Here is a 22,357-nt window from a genome sequence, read left to right as displayed (position 1 = left end):
GTAATAATTGCCCTTAGCCCATTCCGGACTTTAAGATTAACGTTATGTATGGGGCACCTGAGTGGCTCATACAGTTTCATCTCTTTTCTCTATTTTGTGAGACACTGTTCTCATACTTTGCTCTATTTTTTATTTTTATTTTTAAAAAACTGTATATATTTACAAAGCGTACAATGTGATGTTTAAATACACACATCATTGTGAAATAATAGGTAAAGCTAATGAACATATAAATCACCTTTTTGTGTGTGTGGTAAATATACATAAGATCCACTCTCTTCATACTTTTTGTGAGTCCTTTAAGTTAGTTAAGCATCTGCCTTTGGCTCAGGTCATGATCCCAGGGTCCTGAGATGGGGCCACATTGGGCTCCCTGCTCAGCAGGGAGTCTGCTTCTTCCTCTCCCTCTGCCTCTCCCCTGCTTGTGCTTTCTCTCTCTCTCTCTAATAAATAAATAAAAGTAAAAAAAAAAAGATTAACATATGTGACCAAATAGTTAAATATTACCCTAAAGTCAAATAGGGTAATCATCAGATTCATTATCTAGGTTTATATTTTTATGTCAAAGGTAAATTATGTTAACATATTATACCTTAAGACTTTTACACGTTTTATTTATTTATTTATTTATTTATTATTTATTTGACAGAGAGAGAAAGAGATAGAGAGAGCACAAGCAGGGGGAGTGGCAGGCAGAGGGAGAGGGAGAGGGAGAAGCAGGCTGCCTGCTGAGCAAGGAGCCCGACGTGGGGCTCGATCCCAGGACCCTGGGATCATGACCTGAGCTGAAGGCAGACGCTTAACGAACTGAGCCACCCAAGCGCCCCACAGACTTTTAGCAGTCATAAATAATGAAACTGTGTTGAATCTCCTTCCACATGATCTAATTATATACTATTATTTATCCCAGATTTGAACACTGACAGAATAAAGATATATATTTCAAGATCTTTATCTTACATAATATAAAGTACAGAGCTTCAATAGCAACTTTTTTTCAGCATTTAATTCAAAAAAATATTTTTTTTAAGATTTTTATTTATTTGACACAGAGAGATAGAGCACAAGGAAGGGGAGCAGCAGAGGGAGAGGGAGAAGCAGGCTCCCCGCCGAGCAGGGCGCCCGACGCGGAGCTCGATCCCAGGACCCCGGGATCATGACCTGAGCAGAAGGCAGACGCTTAATGACTGAGCCACCCAGGCGCCCCTTAATTCAAATTTTTACGTATATACTCATGTAACCACCATCTAGAACAAGACAGGGAACGTGCTCAGCCTCTAAACTGGCTCCTTTATGCTGCATCCCAGTTAGTACCCATAAGAAAACCAGTATTCTAATAATTACATAGATCACTTTTACCCATTTTTGAACTTCATATAAATGGGAAATTACATTATACACTCTTTTGTGTCTGGCTTTTTATGCAAAGCATATTTGTGAGATTCAACATGTGTGTATCAGCAGTTTGCTCCTTTTTATTGCTCACTGTATAAATATACCACATTATCTGTTCCCATGTTGATGGGCATTCAGATTTGCTTCCAACTTTTAGAATAGTTATAATACTTATATAATAAGTTATTAATAGTGCTGCCATAAATATTATAGGTTTTTCATGTAATTTTCTTAAATCTATAACTTCTGTTTTATATATACCCAGGAGTGGACTTGATGGGTCAGAAGGTAGGCATGTTTTGCTAAGCAGCTATAACAAATAATTTCCCAAGTGTCATATGTTTACACTCCCACCAACATTAAGAATTCTGGTTGTTTCACATCCTTGCCAATACTCTGTATTGTCCATCCATTTAATATTAACCATTCTGGTGCACATGTAGGGGTATCTCACTATAGTTTTAATTTGTATTTCCTGTAATAAGCCCACTCTTTTATTTACTTATTTAAGTAGAATTAGAATGGTGAAAAGATCTCACCTCATTAATCTATTCAAAAATTATATGCTGAATGAAGGAAGACTGCTGAATGCAGGACTCCTGACAGATGGAGAATACAGAAGTGTCGTTTTATCTTTTCTGTCTTGAAGCAAGTGATCTTCGGAAGACTTCCTTTTTCTATGGACCATCTTGGCCAGTGCTGAGTCAACCTATGTAGTTGACTTCACCCATGTTCTTTAATTTTTATATAGATTCAAGTCTAGTGTTCTTTCATCCCATCCCGAAGGACTCCCTTTAGCATTTGTGTAGGCAGACCTACTGCTGACGAATTCTCTCACTTTTTATTTGTAAAGATTGTCTCATTTCTTCTTCATTTTTGAAGGACAGTTTTGGCAGATATAGAATTCTAAGTTGAGTTCTGCCCTTCAGCACTGTGAATATGTCATCTCATGCATTCTGGAATCCATGGTTTCTAATGAAAAAGGCAGCTGTTACTCTTATTGAGGACCCCTTGTATGGCATGAGTCCTTTTCTCCTTCTGCTTTAAAGATTTTGTCTTTTGAAGTTTGATTATGATGTGTCTAGGTGTGGATCTCTTTGGTTTTATCCTACTTGGGGGTTCACTGAATTTTGTGGATGTGTTAGATACATGTTTTTCATTAAAATTGGGGTTTTTGCCATTATTTCTTCAAATATTCTTTCTGCTAATTCAGTATCTCTTCTCATTGTAAGATTCCTGTTATATGTATGTTAGTACACTTGATGGTATCTCACAAGTTCTGTATATATATATTTTTCTGTTCTTCAGATTGGATAATAGCAATTAACTTATCTGCAAGTTTGTTGATTTCTTTCAGTTCAAGTCTCTTGGACCTGATGAAAGAATTTTTCATCTTACTTATTGTCAATTCCAGAATTCCTATCTGGTTTCATACAGTTTCATCTCTTTATTCTCTATTCTGTGAGACACTGTTCTCATACTTTGCTCTATTTTTTATTTTTAAAAAATTGTATATATTTACAATGTGTACAATGTGATGTTTAAATACACACATCATTGTGAAATAATAGGTACAGTAAAGCTAATGAACATATAAATCATCTTTTTGTGTGTGTGGTAAATATACATAAGATCCACTCTCTTCATACTTTTTGTGAATCCTTACATCTAAAGTGAGTCTTCTGTAACTCCCACTGCTCCCCCAACTAAAAAAATTACTGGATTTTTTTTTTTTAATCCATTCAGCCACTAAAGCTGAATAAATACTGAATGATTGGTGAGTTTAAACGCTTTACATTTAAATTCTTTTTTTTTAAAGTAATCATTACAAGCAACACAGGCCTCAAACTCACAACCCTGAGACCAAGAGTCACATGCTCTTCCGACTGAGCCATCTAGATGTCCCTAAAGTAATTTTTTTAAAGATTTTATTTATTTATTTTTAGAGCCGAGAGGTCTCACATTTATTACTGAACCAACCTACTGGTGCAGAGGCACAGTCACAGAGAAAAATCATTTCCATGATAAGACAAGTCTATGGCCAGGTAGGAAGGATGTTTACAGAATGACAGAACACATGATCTTCATGCAGCTTAATTAAATGTGTGCCAATTAAGTGTGTCATCTCATGATGTGTGACGCCTTATAGACCCAGCTTGGTTCTTCTCCAGTGCCTCCTTTTGGAGTTGTACCTGATCTTATTACCAGTTTTCATCCGAATCCACTGGGGAATGGAACGATTCTGCTTTTGTTTCTTGGCCAGGAATCGCTTGATTCTGAAAGTCTTGTGAGAAGACATGGCGAGAAGCAGCCAGCCATGCAGGGCAGGATGGCGGTGAAAAAGAGAGCAAGATTTTATTTATTTTTTGACAGAGAGAGAGAGGGAACACAAGCAGGGGGAGTGGGAGAGGGAGAAGCAGGCTCCCCGCTGAGCAGGGAGCCCGATGCGGGGCTCGATCCCGGGACCCTGGGATCATGACCTGAGCCGAAAGCAGCTGCTTAATGACTGAGCCACCCAGGTGCAAGTAATTCTTGATAAGTGAGAGCTTACTGCTATTTTTTGCTGTTTTGCTACTGTTTTGTTTCCCTCTTCATCTCTTGCTGTCTTCTTTTGTTTTTCGATGATTTTATGTAATGGTTTCCTTTGATTCTTTTTCTTTTTCTCTTCTAAGTATCTATGATAGTTTTTTATTTTCTTTGTGGTTACAAGGATTCCATAAAATATCTTGTAGTTACAATTTTGTTTTAGGTTGACAACAACTTAATTTCAATTACATACAAAAATTCTACACTCCCCTTCATACATACTTTGTTTTTTTATAGTCAGAGTTTGCATCTTTCTATGTGTATCAATTAACAAACTTTTGTGACTACAATTATTCTTAATGTTTTTGTCTTTTAACTTTTACATTAGGGTTAAAAGTAATTTATATACCACCATTACAATATTACATTGATTATATATTTACCTTTACCCATGAGATTTATGTTTTCATATGGCTGTCTAGCTTGTTTTCATTTCAAGTGGAAGAACTCCCTAAGCATTTTCTTGTAATGCAGGTCTAATGGTGATGAACTCCCTCGGTTTTTGTCTGGGAAAAACTTTACCTCTCTTTCATTTAAAAGGATAATTTTGCCTGACACTGAGTTCCTGTTAGGCAGTTTTTTTCTTCCAGAATTTTGAATATATCATCCCACCCTTTCCTGGCCTGGTAAGTTTCTGCTGAGAAATCTACTGATACTCTTCTGGGGTTCCCTTATTAAGTGGTGACCACTTTTCTCCTGATGCTTTCAGAGTTCTCTTTGTCCTTTAATTTTTTTTGCTTTATTTTACTTTTTAATGGAGATATAATTGACATAACATTGTGTAAGTCTAAGATATACAATGTCCTTGACTTTTGGTAATTTGATTATGATGTCTCAGTGTAGTTTTCTTTGGGTTGATCCCGATGTGGAAACTTCTGAGCTTTGTGAATCTGGGTATCAATTTCCCCTCACATGATTTGGGAAATTTTCAGCCATTATTTCTTAAATAAGCTTTCTGTCCCCTTCCTCTCCTTCCTCTCCTTCTGGGACCCCCCCTCCCCCATAATGCATATATGGTTTTGTTTGATGGCAGCCCATGAATCCCATAGGTTTCTTCATTCTTTATTCTCTGGGTAATTTCAAATACTGTATCCTTGAGTTTTCTTCTCCTTATGAGTCTGCTTATTTGAACCTGAGGTTAAAGCTCTCTATTGTATTATTTCACACAATGTATTCTTTAGCTCCAGAATTTCACTTTTTTTTTAACGATTTCTATCTTTTTGTTGAACTCTTTGTTTTCTTCATATATTGCTGTCATGATTTTGTTGATTCTATCTATATTCTCTTGTAGCCCATGAGTTTCTTAAAAACAATTATTTTTAATTCTCTGGCAATTCATAGATCTCCATTTGTGGGGTGTCAGTTACTGAAGTTATTGTGTTCCTCCTGGTGGTTTCATGTGCCCTTTTTTTGTGTGTGTTCCTTAGCCTTGCATTGCTGTCTTTGCATCTGAAGAAGCATTAACCCCTTCCAACCTTCATGGACTGGCTTAGTTAGGGAAAGATGTCCTCTAAGAAAAGATGTGAGGTCATCAGCTGGGTGAGGTGTACAGCAGCTCCAAGTCCAGATGTGGAGGTGTGCCAGTTCCAGGGCAAATGAGGGCAGCTGGTCATCCAGTTGCATGTGTGCAGCCATGGCAAGCACCTGGCCCCATGGATGTACATGAGCAACTATGGTGGGCTCATAATTCCTTGGACACATGGATGTGTGTTCAGTGGTGCCTCTATGTGCTGGGAGCTATATGCTCAGGCTTGCACATCAAGGGGGGCACTGGGGCTGGTAAGGGAGAGTGACAGCTCCAACTCGTGGGTGGGAGGGGCAGCATTTGGCGGCTCTGGTTCCAAGGGATGCAGCACCTCTGTCATGAGGAAGCTCTAGCAGCTGGGGTCTGCATCAGGAAAGAACACAGGAGTCCTCTGCAGCAGTAATTACAGCTGCTGAATTCCCTCGCTGTTCTTCTTCCCCAATTAGGGGAATTCATGGCCAAGGGAATTCCCTGCGACACTTTGCTGGCCTGAGCGATAGATAGGGCAACATAGGCAGAATGCTTCCTATCCCATTTATGCAGTCATCTCCAGTCTCTGCACTCCTCTGGTCCACTGCAGCCCCCGAACTGTAGCCCGTCGTTTTCCCAGAATTCTCCTCATCTGTGATAGTTGACTTTATCATTATTTTTGTGCAGGGGTGAGGGCTGGGATCTCCTAGTCTGCCATCTTGGTGACATTACCCTCCCTCATAACTTTGCCTTAGTTCTTTAGACATGGTTTGATTCCTTGGGGAACTATATAAAATAGCTGATTTAAAGTATTTGTCTAGAAAGTGTAGTATCTAGGCTTCCTCAAGGAAGTTTCTATTGATGATTTTCCCATTATTTATTTGTATGCCTCATAATTTTTTGTTGAAAACTGGACATTTTGAATATTATACTGTGGCATATCTGCAAATCAGATTCTCTCTCTTCCAGAGTTTCTCATCACTGCTGCTTATTATAGTAGTTGTTTGTTTAGAGACTCTTCAAAATAAATTTTGTAAAGTCTGTATTCTTTGTTGTATGTAGCCATTGATCTCTGTTCTGTTAGCTTAGGGGTCAGCTAATAACTGGACAGTTTTCTTTAAATCCCTAGAACCAAAAATCTCCCAATCATTATGGAGGACTCTGTGGGTTCAGGGTATACTTTAAATGCTAAGCCAGGCAATTCACAACTCTGTCTTAGCCTTCACTTCCTGCTTCCACAGACCTTCAAGACTGGCCAGAGGTGAGAGCTTAGGGCCCTCTTTGGTCTTCTCTAGGCATGCACACAGTCCTGCCCAAGTACACGGCTTTCTATATTTCTAGGAATATGTTGGGAGTTTTCCAAGCCCTATGGACGTCTAATTCTAGGCTTTTTTATCTATTGTGTGACCCAAGTATTTTCTATTGCCTCAGGCAGCAGTAATAAAATTATTTGCTTGTAAATATTTTTGACAAATGCTGCTCTTCCTGCTCCCAGCAGCTTTAGCACTTGGCCAGTTGTGAGTCAGAAGAAATAAAGACAAGGGTTTTGAGTCAGTCTTCCAGGGAGCCTCCAACCAAGGCAAAACAAGTAATTATAGATCTTTGAGAATTAGGTCTGTTTTCTCAAATACCGAGAACACAGGCTGTTATTTTAGGCTCAGCAGATCTGGGGGACAGGAAATGGAACTAGGGTAAATTGAATAGCCACAAAGCTCACTCTTCTTACTGAAATTCAGCTACTTTTCATGAATAAGTATTTCCCTTAGTTGTTGCAAACCTTTGGTTAATTACCAGAGTTCTGAAAAGTTGATTCTAACAGTCTGCCAGTTTTTCTATGCTTTTACTGGAAGAACTAAATTTCAGATTTCTTGATTCTGCCATTTTTGCTGATGTCATCTCAAAATAAAACTTATTTTTTTTAATTTTTAATTTTTTAAAGATTTTACTTATTTGACAGAGAGACAGCAAGAGAGGGAACACAAGCAGGGGGAGTGGGAGAGGGAGAAACAGGCTTCCCACGGAGCAGAGAGCCTGATGCAGGGCTCGATCCCAGGACCTTGGGATCATGACCTGAGCCAAAGGCAGACATTTAATGACTGAGCCACCCAGGCACCCTCAAAATAAAACTTTTAAAGATACTTAAAATGCATGACTCCCAATTTCCCAGTAACTCAATTTATCAAAATTTGTTGACAGTTTATATAGTTGTGTGGCTACAGGGATAACTAAGGCAAACTGTTTCCACTCAAGTAACATGAATTCAACAATATCAGATGCCACGTGAAATTATGAATAATTATGACACTGGAGCAGAGTCCAGAAAGCTGCAATTTTAGTAAGTGTCTCAGGTAGTTCTGATACTGGTAGTCTGGCTTGGAGAAAAATTGCCTTAGGTTTTTTTTTTGGCTTCTGCATCCTAAGATGGTATACTGATAAACATAAGCATATGTAAGCACAAGTGTATTATAAAGACCTAGCCATAAAACTGGGCAATCAGGACAGGAGAGAGTAGTACAGAAAACAGAATATACTCACTGCGAGAGGGAGAAGAGGGAATGAGGGAGCCTGCTTTTTGCATCTGTGCACAATCAGTGTTGATGTTAGTTTTGTCAATACTCAAACAAGCCTTGAAAGGGTTCAGAAATTACTGCCTCAGAGAAACCTTCCTTGACCTCTATCTAAATTGGCAAACCCACCTCTACTCCAGGATGTATTTTTTCTTTTTAATTTTTTAGTAAGGATAATATTTTTAAATACCTTCCAACCTGTGTTTCCTTGTCAGGAAGCCAGTTACTCTTTCCCTGTATCATACTTGCCATTTTGCCTTAAGAAAAGTGGCATAGGAAATGGAAAGCCTGCCCTGAGCAGCCTCCTGGTGTACTGTTGAAAGGACAAGGGAACAATGGGAAGGAAAAAGCAGTAACACTCATCGATACTGACCTCCTTCCTCCAGGATAAAATTCTAAAGAAGTAAAGACATGCTAAATAGGTTGAAGAAAAGGCTAAAAAGAGAGGGACTTTGATTCATTTCCCAGTTGGGGTTCTAAGAGGAGACTGCTATGTAGGATGCCCTTCTTAATAAACCAGGGAGCATTACATGATCAGTATAAAAGATGAGGAATTTATAAAAGATGAGAAATTCATAGAGTATGAATTTACATATCCAGAGTCCACTGGCTCCCACATGGCATAAAAGGCATCGAGAATTTTCTGTATGCCCAACTGAGAAGGAGTAAGGGAGCTGAGGGTACTCAGCAGAATTTTATTAATGCAAAATTACTATGAGAAAGGAGTTTGCCCTAGCGGAGGCAAAGAGATTCTGTAGCTGAGAGCTGTAGGTCTTACTGTCCAAGATCAGGGCTTAAAGAATACGACAGCCAGACCTCTCAAGGTCAATATGATTCAAGGTGGGGGCCAGTACAGGAGGGAGAACCACTCAGCCATGGTGGAGAGGAGATCATGACTTAATTTGCCATAGACTGCATCCAGGTGTACAGGGACTACCAATATCCCAGAAACCAATAAGGACTCAGAACAATACAAGACCACACACAGTCACTTAATCTTTGTCAACACATGCAACCTAAGAAAGTTTAAGTGGTTCTCCTTGCATGTATACTTGTAGTAATATATGGAGTAGTGATAGTGGTAAAAATAACAAGAGCTAAGGTACTTGGTGATTGATTAAATTATTGGCTATTGGTGACTGAGCTCAATCTCTGGCTCTTCTTCCCTTCTAGGAGGTTGAGAAGTGGAATTGAAAGTTCCAACCCTTTTTTTAATCAATCACACCCATGCCCTGAAGCCTCCATAAAAGCCCAAAAGGATGAGTTCGGAGAACTTCCAAGCTGCTGAATGCACCCACATATGAGCAGAGCGACACACCTCAAACTCCATAGGGAGAGAAAGCTCCTGTATTCAAGACCCTTCTAAACCTCACCCTATGTATCTCTTCATCTGGGTGTTCATTTGTATCCTTTAATATCCTTTGTAACAAAGAATAAATAAACTGGTTTCCTGAGTTCTGTGAGTGGCTCTAGCAAATTAATGGAACCAACAAGGGAATTTCAGGAACCTCCAATTTGTAGCCAGTTGGTCAGAAGCACAGGTGACAACCTAGACTTGCGACTGGCACCTCAAGTGGAAGCAGTCTTGTGGGTCCAGTGGGACTGAGCCCTTAACCTGTGAAATATGACACTCTCCAGGTAGATAGTGTCATAACTGAGTTAAATTTGTGGCATATTTTGTCAGTGTCCTTTGAGATTTGGAGAACTGCTTGGAGATGTGGAAAAAACACATATAAGTAGAACACGGAAGATATAAAAGACCCAAATCAAATTTTGAATGATGAAAATTCTGTCTGAGTTGAAAAATACACAAGATATTCATGGCAGATTAGATATATTTCAAATTATAAGATTAGTGAATATAAAAGACAAAGCAATAAAATCATCTGGAATGAAACAGAGAGGAAAATAAATTTTAATAAAAAGAGGACTTTCAGTTTCTCATTGAGCATGAGAGGAGCTTGGAAGTTGCCCCTCCATCCTAACAAGTAAAAAGCTGAAAGAACAACTCTTCTTAGATCTGTCAAGCAAGTGAGGTCACAAGGCAAACCCCCAAAGTTGGAGAGACAGACAGGCAGATACCAAGAAGCACGACCTACCAGAGCAGAGACTTATGAGCAGAAACCTCTGGGGAAAGCAGTTCTGGGATAGGAAAACCTGAACTACAGTTGACAAATTGCTGGAGGCTCAGAGTAGGCAAACCTATAAGTTAAAGATTTGAGGGGTACCCCCAGACTTACGAGTTTTACCATCTCGAATACTACCAGGTTCTCACTGTAAAAATCAGAGAAAAACCTTCTCCTGCTTCTGTCAGGGATAGGAGAAAAGTAACCATTTTGAAATATGCCAGAGCCTTTTGTCTTTAATAAAGCCTGCCCTCAAAAGAAACTAATTGACCAAAGCCTAACTGACCGGAGGGAAGGGAAATACTCAGCTCCAGTCCTCTCCAGCCATCCTGTCCAACCTAAGTCACAGGGGCGGGGGAAGGCAAAACTAAAAGGGCACTGGTTCATGAAAAGACTGAGACCTACTCCTCAGACCACAGAGTGCCTCCCTGCCCCCAACACCACAGTACCACATCACTAAAGAACTTCTCACCAGAGTTCCTCTCACCCAGTACACATCATTCATGGCTTTCAACAAAAAAAATTGTAAGGCATACTAAAAGGCAAAAACGTTTGAAAAAACAGAACAAGCATCAGAACCAGATTCAGATACAGCAGGAATGTTGGAATTATCAAACCAGTAATTCAAACAACTATGATTAATATGTTAAGGGTTCTAATGGGAAAAGTAGACAACATGAAAGAACTGAAAGATACTGTAATGCACAGAGATGAAAATTTTAAGAAAGAAGAAATGCTAGGGATCAAAAACACTGTAACAGACATGAAGACGGCCTTTGATGGGCTCTTTAGCAGAGTGAACACAGCTGAGAAAAAAAATCTCTGAGCTGAGGATATATCAACAGAAATTTCCAAAACTGAAAAAAAGATGAGAAAAAAGACTGAAAAGATAAAGCAAAATATCCAAGAAACATGGAACAACTACAAAAAAGTGTAACATGCATGTAATGGGAATACAAGGAGAAGACAGACAAAAAAGAAGAGAAGAAATATTTGAAACATTAATGACTGAGAATTTGCCCAAATTAATCTCAGATATATGATGATTAATTTTATGTGTCAATTTGACTGAACTATAAGACGCCCAATTAGTCTGTTACTCTGGGTGTGTCTGTGACAGTGTTTTCCAATGAGGTTAGTATTTGAATCAACAGAGTAAAGCAAATTGCCCTTCCTAATGTGAATGGCCCTCATCCAACTAATTGAAGATCTGAATAGAACACAAAGGCTGAGTAAGAGGGAACTTCTGACCTCAGACTGGAACTTACACCATCAGCTCTTCTGGTTCGCAAGCCTTTAGACTCAGACTAGAAATACAGCAGCTGCTCTCCTGGGTCTCTAGCCTGTCAACTGCAGATTTTGGGACTTCTCAGCCTCCATAATTACATGAGTCAATTCCTCAGAATAAATCTCTTTACATATATAAATATAAATATATATATATCACCATCCTACTGGTTCTGTTTGTCTGGAAAACCCTGATTAATATACACACTAAACCAAAGATCCAGAAAGTTCAGTGGTCATCTGGAAGAATCAATGCAAAAAAGAAAAAGAAAAGAAAGACTATACCCAGGCATATCATATTCAGAATGCAGAAAAGCAAAGATAAGGGAAAAAATCTTTAAAGAAGCCAGAGAAAGGGATGCCTGGGTGGCTCAGTTGGTTAAGCATCTGCCTTCGGCTCAGGTCATGATCCCAGAGTCCTGGGACTGAGTCCCACATTGGGCTCCTTGCTCAGCGGGGAGCCTGCTTCTCCCTCTGCCTGCTGCTCCCCCTGCTTGTATGCTTTCTCTCTGGCAAATAAATAAATAAAATCTTAAAAAAAAAAAAAGGGGGGCCAGAGGGAAAAAATCTTGCCTATAGAGGAGCAAAGATAAGAATTATCTTCAACTTCTCTTCAGAAAACATACAAGCAAACAGAGTGGAGTGAAATATTTAAAGTACTGACAGAAAAAAAAAATCACAAACTTACAATTCTCTATCCTGTGAAATTACTCCTCAAAAGTGAAGGGGAAATAAAGACTTTCACAGACAAACATTAAGGGAATTTGTTGCCAGCAGACCTACATTGCAAGGAATTTAAAAGAGTTCTTTAGAATTGGGCAGAAACTTGGGATCTACATAAAGAAAGGAAAAGCATTAGAGAAGTAGTAAGTGAAGGTAAATTCAAAACTTTCATTTTTCTTATTCTTAACTGCTCTAACAGATTTACCTATCAGAATTTGTTCAAAATAATAATAGCAACAATGTATTTGAGTATAAATACTTACATGTATAAGTGAAATGAATGAAACCAATGATATAAAGGACAGAGAGAGAATAGAAATATTTTGTTATAATAAGGTACTTGCACTACCCATGAAATGGTATAGTGTTACTTGAAAGATTTGGATTAGTTGTAAATGTATATTGTAGACAAAAAGGCAACCACAAAAAAAATATTTTTAGTATAATTCATATGCTAAGAAAGGAGAGAAAACTGAATCACATAAGAGGCTCAGTCAAAACCACAAATGGCAGAAAGAGTGAAAAACAAAAACAGGAACAAAGAACAAAGCAATGAATAAAAACCAGTAATAATTATAGTAGATATTAATCCAACTATATCAGAAATCACTCTGAACATCAATGGTCTAAATGTACCAATTAAAAGCAATTTATTGTGAGAGTGGATCAAAACACAAGATCCAACTATATGTTTGCTTCATGAAACCCACTTTAAATATAAAGACACATATAGATTAAAGGTTATCAGATGGATAAAGATGTAACATGTTAACACCAATCAAATGTTGAGTAGCTATATTAATAATAAAGGGATCAATTTTGCAAGAAGACCTAACAATCCTTAATGTGCAGGCACCTAAGAACAGAGTCAAAAGACTCTTTGAGGCAACAAAGGATAGACACTATAAAACCCAAAGACCCAAAAATCTCAACAAACTCCAAGTAGAAATTACCAATTTCAGGAATGAGAGGCTCTATAGATCACTATGGATTCCAGAGATATGAAAATGTCGGTAAGAGAATATTATGAGTAATTTTATGCCTACAGATTCAGCAACTTAGAAGAAATGGACAAACTCCTTGAAAGACACAAAGCTCACTCAAGAAATAATTTAGACTTTCATCTTTTAAAGAAATTGAAACTGTAGTTAAAAACCTCCAATATTTCCAAAAGGAACATTTACCAAGCCAGATAAATCAAAACAGAAATCCACACCTACTCACAAAATATAGTAGTAAAAATACAGAACACAAAAGATGAAGAGACCTTAAAACGGTCAGGAAAATGGTGTATTAAAAAAATGATAATTAGACTGACAACAGATTTCTCAAGAGCAACAAATGCAATTTGAAGAACAGTGGAATAATATCTCCAAGAAAATTACTGGCAACCCAGTGAATAGAACAACAACAACAAAAATCTTTTTAAAATTAGACTTATTTGGGGTGCCTGGGTGGCTCAGTTGGTTAGCATCTGCCTTCAGCTCAGGTCATGATCGCAGGGTCCTGGGACTGAGCCCCATATCAGGCTCCCCACTCAGAGGAGAGTCGGCTTCACCCTCTCCCTCTGCCCCTTCCCCCAGCTCATGCTCTCTCTCCCTCACTCTGTTCTCTCTCAAATAATTAAAATCTTTAAAAAAAAGACTTTTTCAAAGGAAACTTAGAAACATTAAATCCTTAGAACAAAATTAAAATCCTTGTCCATGCTGTCTATGAACAAATGTGAGCAGCAAAAACTAAGCACAACCCCATCTTTCAGGCAAAAAGAATTGGGAAAAGGGACCACTGGGATCTAAAGACTATATGAAACACCCTCGTTACTTTTGACAGTTTTCTCTCACCTCTTTGCCCCAGTGGTGGCATCAGACATGCAGAAATGCATAGTGATGGTGTAGGTAGGTAAAACTGTGAGAGAAACCCATACTTCTGGCCAGAATAACAAGAAAAGTAGCTTGTGGGATCCAGGGACTGTCGGGGGAATCCAGGGAAAGGAAGAGCCAGAGAAAAGTTTCTCATAACTTTGCACATGAATCAGCACAACTTCCAGCTCACACCTAGAAGAGATCTAAGCAAGCAAAGACTTTGTGAATTACACTATGGAATAAATTGCCACCAAATCTGTAAACTCTTAACTGGTATGTGGATGCAAAAGACCCAAAGCAGCACAGCAAAGTCTTAAAACCAAACTGATACTAGAAACACTGTTCACAGAAGGTAAGACAAACGTGGTTAGAACCTAACCAGCTTGACTGCCCACCAAAAAGAAAAAAAAAAAACATCATTCCCCAGAGAATTCTAACAGGACTCTGTGACTCAAAACATAACTCCAAATGTTCCTGAAATACAGAAAACCAAGAAAAATGATCCAATATTGAGGGAAAAGATAACCAAAAGATGCACAGAATGGGAGGAAACACTCTTCAAGGAATCTGTAAGGCTAGCATAACTATATAACAAAACCACATATAGATTGCAAGAAAAATTGAAATTATAGGTCATTATTACTCATGAAATAAATATAAAAATTCTAAGCCAGTAAAGTTGGTAAAAGAGTAAAGCCTAAGAGTTCTCATCATAAGGAGAAAAAATAATTTTTTCCCTTTATTCTTTTCTTTCTTTTCTTTTTATTGTATCTACATGAAAAGATAGATATTGGCTTATCAAATCCAGCAGTAATTATCAGGCAATAAATCATGACCATGTTGTAGTTTTTATCAGAAATTCAAGGTTAAATCAACATTAGAAATCTATTTTTTAATTTTTTAAAAAAGATTTTATTTATTTATTTGACAGAGTGAGACACTGCAAGAAAGGGAACACAAGCAGGGGGAGTGGGAGAGGCAGAAGCAGGCTTCCCACTGAGCAGGGAGCCCAATGCGGGGCTCGATCCCGGGACCCTGGGATCATGACCTGAGCCGAAGGCAGACGCTTAACAACTGAGCCACCCAGGCGCCCCATCATTAGAAATCTATTAATGTAATTACTGCATTAGTAGCTTAAAGGAAAGAAAAAAGTCATATGAGTATTTTGATTAGATAAAATTTAACCTCTGAGGTAGGCTTCTAAAATGGCTCCCAGGGGTGCCTGGGTGGCTCAGTTGGTTAAATGTCTGCCTTCAGCTCAGATTATGGTCCCAGGACATCCCAGTGGAGCCTCTCCATCTGGCTCCCGGCTCAGGGGGGAGTCTGCTTCTCCCTCCACTCTTGCTCTCTCTAATAAATAAATAAAATCTTTTTAAAAAATAAAAATAAAATGGCTCCCAATAATTCAGTCACAAAAAGAGTCCTTTAAATAAATTAACGCTGTGCCTCATGGGTCCTCACAATTGAACAATAAGGCATTTAAGAAGTGTAAGTACACTGTCCCTTAGCCATCTCAGCAGGAGCCCAAAGCATAGAAGTGTTTATCTCAAAGAAATTTGTAGGTATAACTATCATCCAATGAAATGAAGCCCAATTAGATTTATAGAGGACACAAAGTTTTTGAGAAAAGTTTATCAGCAGAAATACTGTCAACTTGGACTGGAAAAGAAGCACGTATTACCAAAATTCTTCTAGCAGGAAGTAGATTAATAAAACCACATAGCTATAAGACATGTGTTATCTTTCAACTGGGCAGAGCTGATAGACATGGACAATAATACCTAGAATGATTTCTATTTGATTGAAACCTAATGAAAAAATGTCTTACATTTTTCCAGATGGGCTTTGGAATTGATATGGATCAATAAAACCTTTGTGCTTCCTATTTTCCCCCATTTTAAACTGGAATGTCTATTATCCTATGCCTGTTCCACCACAGCATACTGGGCGGAGGCATAACTGAATATTTAGTGTCACAGATCTTCAGATTGAGAGCAACTGTATTTAAGGAACTAAACCCAGGAAGCTCATATACAGCTAGACCTGATTCAGATGGCAAAATGCTGGACTTTTCAGCTTGTAATAGGATGAGACTTTTGATGTCTGGGGAGGGGAAGTGTACTGAAGTGTACTGAAGGGAAATAAAAGACACTGGCAGCTAGAAGGCAGACTGATAGGCTACTTCTAAAATGGTACCTGAGATTCCCAATTTCTGGTACTCCTTTGAGTAGTCCCCTCCCTTTGATTATGGCTGGAACTAGGGACCTGCTTCTAATAAGGCAAAAGTAACAGGATGTCACTTCCAAGATTAGATTATAAAAGATGTGATTTCCCTCCTGCTGACTCTCCCTGGCTCTTCTCATTTGGTTGACCTGAAGAAATCACTGCCATGTTGTAACCATACAGCTTCATGACAAGGAAGTGAGATCCTCCATCCAAAACCTATGAAGGCCTGAATCTTGCCATAAACCACATAAGCTGGAAAATAGTCCCTTACCATGGGGAATAACTCCAGGACTACAGCCTCCATTGTAAGAATAATTTAAAAACCTGAATGTAGAATAAATAATTCCTTGATTGCAGCCTTGTGAGAGATTCTAAACCAGAAGATTCAGCCAAGCCATGCCCATGCTCCAGACACATAGAAGCTATGATATAACAAATGTTTGCTGTCTTAAGTCACTACATTTTGAGGAGCCTCCAGGTTGCTGAACATACCTACATTCTGGGAAGGTGGAGCACTCCAGTTTCACGGGGCCATAAACCCCTGTCCTTGAAACCTTTCTGAAACCTGCCATCCTATGTACTACTTCTTCTGGTTGTTCATCTGTATCCTTTATAAAAGTGGCTCCAAATTTCTTTCTTTTTTTTTAAAGATTTTATTTATTTATTCATGAGAGACAGAGGGAGGGAGAGAGAGAAGCAGAGGGAGAAGCAGGCTCCCAAGGAGCAGGGAGCCCGATGCGGGACTCGATCCCAGGACCCTGGGATCATGACCTGAGCCGAAGGCAGACGCTTAACCATCTGAGCCACCCAGGTGCCCTCCAAATTTCTTTCTTAAATGCAACCTTTTAAATGGGAAATAAACCAAGACTCAAAGTGATGAAGTGACCTGTCTAGGTTCACAACTGTTTGTTAAGTGGCAGAGCTGGGATTCAAACCCAAGACTATCTAAGAAACCAAAATCTTAACCATTTTACTCACTGAATATGTCTTCACAGGAACTAATAACTAATAACATAAAACAAAGCACTTCATTACATTAGGGAAAGGAAACTTAAGGCAGATTATATTCAGAATGTTATTTTTGTAAATGCCTGATTTAAAACTGTTGCTAATTTCTTTAGCAAAATACATGATTTTTTTTTTTAAACACGGAATGAAACTGGGCTCCTTAGCACAGTAGGTAGTGTGCCAGTCTTAATATTAAAGATGTTATGATATGTTAAACTGGATTTGCTGTAAAACAATTCAGAAGTGGTGGAACAAACGGTGTGGATAATTGGTGGTGGTCATATGGGCATTTTGTATACCATTCGACTTTTGTATTTGAAATTTTTCACAATAATAAAAAAAGTTTATCTTAAGGTTTCTCAACCTTGGCACTACTGATATTTTCGAATTGATAAAATTCTTTGTTGTGGGGGTTTTCCTGTGCACTGCAGGATGTTTAGTAGCATCCCAGGCCCTAGGCATTAAATGCCAGTAGTGCCACCACTCCACTGTTGTGACAACAAAAATATTTCCAGACATTGCCAAATGTACGCCAGGGAAGCAAAGTGGCCCCAGTCAAGAACCACTGCTTTAAAACAGGTTGTTTGTTATTATTAGAAGTCCTAGCACAGGGCGCCTGGGTGGCTCAGTTGGTTAAGCGACTGCCTTCGGCTCAGGTCATGATCCTGGAGTCCCGGGATCGAGTCCCACATCGGGCTCCCTGCTCAGCAGGGAGTGGGCTTCTCCCTCTGACCCTCTTCCCTCTCGTGCTCTGTATCTCTCAGTCTCTCTCAAATAAATAAATAAAATCTTTAAAAAAAAAAAAAAAAAAAAGAAGTCCTAGCACAGGCAAACACACAAAATATTAGGAAAACTGCAGGATGTAAATATATAGAAGTTTTTTGAATTTCTATACAAGAGCAACTAACAAAATTTTAAAACACACACAACAACAAAAAAGGCACTTAATCATAAATTAATCAAAAGAAATACAAGACTTTTATGAAGGACATTATAATATATCCTCAAAAGATGTTGAAGATTTAAATAAATGGAGAAGCATTCTGTGTTATGGATAGGAAGGCTTACTATCATAATGATGGCTATCTGTCTCAAAATTATCTACAGATTACATGTAAATTTAAGCAAGATTTATATGGAGAAAAGGGTTAAAAAATAGCCAAGACCTTCCAAGAGAACAAGAACGAAGCAGGAGGCTTGCCTTATGCTAGATAATAAGACATTTTTGTAAAACAATAATAATTAAAACAGAGCAGAATTGAAGAGAAAGAGCTAACAGAATAATGTGTATATGGAAACATAATATTTAACCTAGGTTGGTACTACACATCACTAGGAGAACAACCACTTTCTAGGAAACTCATCTCATCATCTATATGGAAATAAATAAAAAATGGATCTGTACCTTACACACAAAAAATAAAGCCTACATTGAATAACAAATTTCAGACTGATTAATGCGAAAGGAAAATTTTTTCAGTCTTAGAAAAAAATATGGCAGACTATTTCTATGACCTTAGGGTAAGGGAAGATTTTGTTACAAAATGCAAAAAGAGGGGTGCCTGGGTGGCTCAGTCAGTTAAGTGTCTGCTTTCAGCTCAGGTCATGATCTCAGGGTTCTGGGATTGAGCCCCTCATCAAGCTCCCTGCTCAGCAAGGAGTCTGCTTCTCACTCTCCCTGTGTATGCTCTCTCTCACTCTCACTCTCTCAAATAAATAAAATCTTAAAAAACAAAACAAAACACAAAAAGGTTCAAACCATGAAAGAACAGATAAATGCAACAACTTAAAAATCTACATTCATCAAAATAGATTATAAAGAAAGTTAAAAGACAAGATACTGAGAGAAGCAGTTTGCAACATAAGTATCAGATAAAGGCTAGCAAAAAGAAAATGACAAAACTTACCCCTTGGAAAATGGGCAAAGGTCATGAATACGCATTTCAAAAGAGAGCCATAAATGGCCACAGAAAATATAAGGTGCTCTTCCAGGGATGTAAGGGTGGTTCAATATCCTCAAATCAATCAATGTGATATAACACATTAACAAGAGAAAGGATAAAAACTGTATGATAATTTCAATAGATGCAGAAAAAGCATTTCACAAAGTACAACACACATTCCTGATTAAAAAAAAAAACATTCAACAAATTAGGCTTAGAGGGAACAAATCTCAACATAATAAAGGCCTTCTATAAAAAAAAACACAGCTAACATTATAGTCAATGGTGAAAAACAGAGAAATTGTCCCCTAAAATCAGGAACAAGACAAGGATATCCATTCTCACTACTTTTATGCAACATAATACTGGAAGTCCTAGCCACAGCAATCAGACAAAAAGAAATAAAAGGCATACAAATTGGTAAGAAATAAAACTTTCACTATTTGCAGATGACATGATACTATATACAGAGAACCCTAAAGACTCCACCAAAATATCCACTAGAACAGATAAATGAATTCAGTAAGATTGCAGGATAAAAAACCAATATACAGAAATCCACTGCATTTCCAAACACTAATAATGAAGTAGCAGGGAGAAAAATTAAGAAAACAATCCCATTTACAATTGCACCCAAAATAATAAAATACCAAAGAGGTGAAAGACCTATATTCTGAAAACTATAAAACACTGATGAAACAAATTAAAGATGACACAGGGCACCTGGGCGGCTCAGTTGTTAAGTGTCTGCCTTAGGCTCAGGTCATGATCCCAGAGTCCTGGGATCCAGTCCCGCATCAGGCTCACTGCTCAGCAGGAAGCCTGCTTCTCCCTCTCCCACTCCCCCTGCTTGTGTTCCCTTTCTCACTGTCTCTCTCTCTCTGTCAAAAAATAAATAAAATCTTGGAAAAAAAAATTAAAGATGACACAAAGAAATGGGAAGACATTTCATGATCATGGACTGGAAGAACAAGTATCATTAAAATGGCTATACTACCCAAAGCAATCTACAGATTTAATGCAATCCCTATCAAAACACCAACAGTATTTTTCACAGAACTAAAACAAATAATCCTAAAATTTGTGTGGAATCAGAAAAGACCCCGCATAGCCAAAGCAACCTTGGAAAAGAAAAGTGAAACCGGAGGCATCACAATTCTACACTTTAGGTTACATTACAAAGCTGTAGTAATCAAAAGAGTATGGTACTGACACAGAAATAGACACACAGGTCAATGGAACACAGTAGACCCCAGAAATAAACCCAAAATTATATGGTCGATTAATCTTCAACAAAGCAGGAAAGACTATGCAATGGGAAAAAGATAATCTCTTCAACAAATGATGCTGGGAAAACTGGGCTGCTACCTGCAAAAGAATTATTAAACTGGACCATTTCCTCAGACCATACACAAAAGTATACTCAATATGGATTAAAGACCTAAACGTAAGACCCCAAATCACAAAAATCCTAAAAAGCACAAACTCTAATTTCTCAGACATCAGCCATAGTAATATTTTTCTAGATATGTCTCCTGAGGTAAGAAAACAAGCAAAAATAAACTATTGGGACTACATCAAAATAAAAAGCTTCTGCACAGTGAAAGAAAGATTCAACTAAAAGGCAACCTATAGAATGGGAAAAGATATTCGCAAATGACAAATCTGGTAAAGGGTTAGTATCCAAAATATATGAAGAACTAATACAACTCAATAACACAAATAATCCAATTAAAAACTGGGCAAAGACATGAACAGATATTTCTCCAGAGATGATATACAGATGGCCAACAGACAAATGAAAAGATGCTCAACATCACTCATCATCAGGGAAATGCAAAATAAAACCACAATGAGATCTCACCTCACATCTGTCAGAATGGCTAAAATAAAAAACACTAGAAAAAACAAGTGTTGGGGAGGATGTAGAGAAAAAGGAACCCTCATGCACTATTGGTGGGAATGCAAACTGGTGCAGCCACTGTGGAAAACAGTATGGAGGTTCCTCAAAAATTAAAAATAGAACCACCATATGATTCAGGAGTTCCACTATTGGGTATTTACCCAAAGAATACAAAAACACTAATTCAAAAGAATATATGCACCCTTATGTTTATTGCAGCATTATTTATAATAGTTGAATTATGGAAGCAGCTAAACTGTCCATCAACTGATAAACAGATAAAGATGATGTAGTATATATACACAATGGAACATTATTACTGAGCCATAGAGAAAAATGAGATCTTGCCATTTGCAACAACAAAGACAGATCTAGAGGGTATAATGCTAACTGAAGTAGTCAGTCACAGAAAGACAAGTACCCATATGATTTTACTCATATGTGGAATTTAAGAAACAAATGAATAAAGGAAAAAAGGAACAAACCAAAAAACAAACTTTTTTTTTTAAAGATTTTATTTATTTATTTGAGAGAGAATGAGAGAGAGAGAGCACGAGAGGGAAGAGGGTCAGAGGGAGAAGCAGACTCCCCGCTGAGCAGGGAGCCCGACATGGGACTCGATCCCGGGACCCCAGGATCATGACCTGAGCCGAAGGCAGTCGCTTAACTGACTGAGCCACCCAGGCCCCCCCCAAAAAACAAACTCTTAACTGTAGAGAACAAACTGATGGGCAGGTGGTTGGGGGGATGAGTAACATAGGTGAAGGGAATTAATAGTACACTTATCATGATGAGCACCAGGTGATGTACGGAATTACTGAATCACTACATTGTACACCTAACTTAATATAACACTGTATGTTAACTCTACTGGAATTAAAATTAAAAAAAATATATATATATATATGGTGCTCACACACACTTAATCAGAGAATTAGAAATTAAAATCACAATGAGGTACCACTTACTCTTACCCAACTGGAAAATTAAAAAAACAGGCTGTCCTATATAAGGTTGTAAAATGTGTTGTAGTTCTGTACACTAAGTGATCCCTATTTTATTATCTAAATGTTTGGTGTGGATGTACATGTAAGTTTAAAACTGCATATCTATATGTATATGTTTATATATATGTTTATAATTTATGTTTATTTTTCATATGTATGGAAAAATATGTATCTATGAAAAATAAACAAAATATTAACGTAAAAAAAAAGCCAGGCTTATAGATACAGA

The 22,357-nt window shown here is 37.9% G+C and overlaps 1 protein-coding gene and 1 pseudogene across 6 annotated transcripts in view; both read right to left on the bottom strand.

Moving 5' to 3' along the window:
* The window catches only part of TPST1 (tyrosylprotein sulfotransferase 1), a 160,785-nt gene that overhangs the window by 79,290 nt on the left and 59,138 nt on the right, over positions 1–22,357 (bottom strand). The window lies entirely within an intron of this gene.
* LOC114214379 (large ribosomal subunit protein eL39 pseudogene) lies at positions 3,507–3,711 on the bottom strand (annotated as a pseudogene).

Source organism: Eumetopias jubatus, unplaced genomic scaffold (genome assembly GCF_037043125.1).
Source record: "Eumetopias jubatus isolate StellerSeaLion01/CBP00866 unplaced genomic scaffold, mEumJub1_p1.0 scaffold_12, whole genome shotgun sequence".
Taxonomy (NCBI): Eukaryota; Metazoa; Chordata; class Mammalia; order Carnivora; family Otariidae; genus Eumetopias; species Eumetopias jubatus.
Note: the sequence above shows the minus strand (reverse complement) of the source record. Positions and strands in the feature narration are given on the sequence as shown.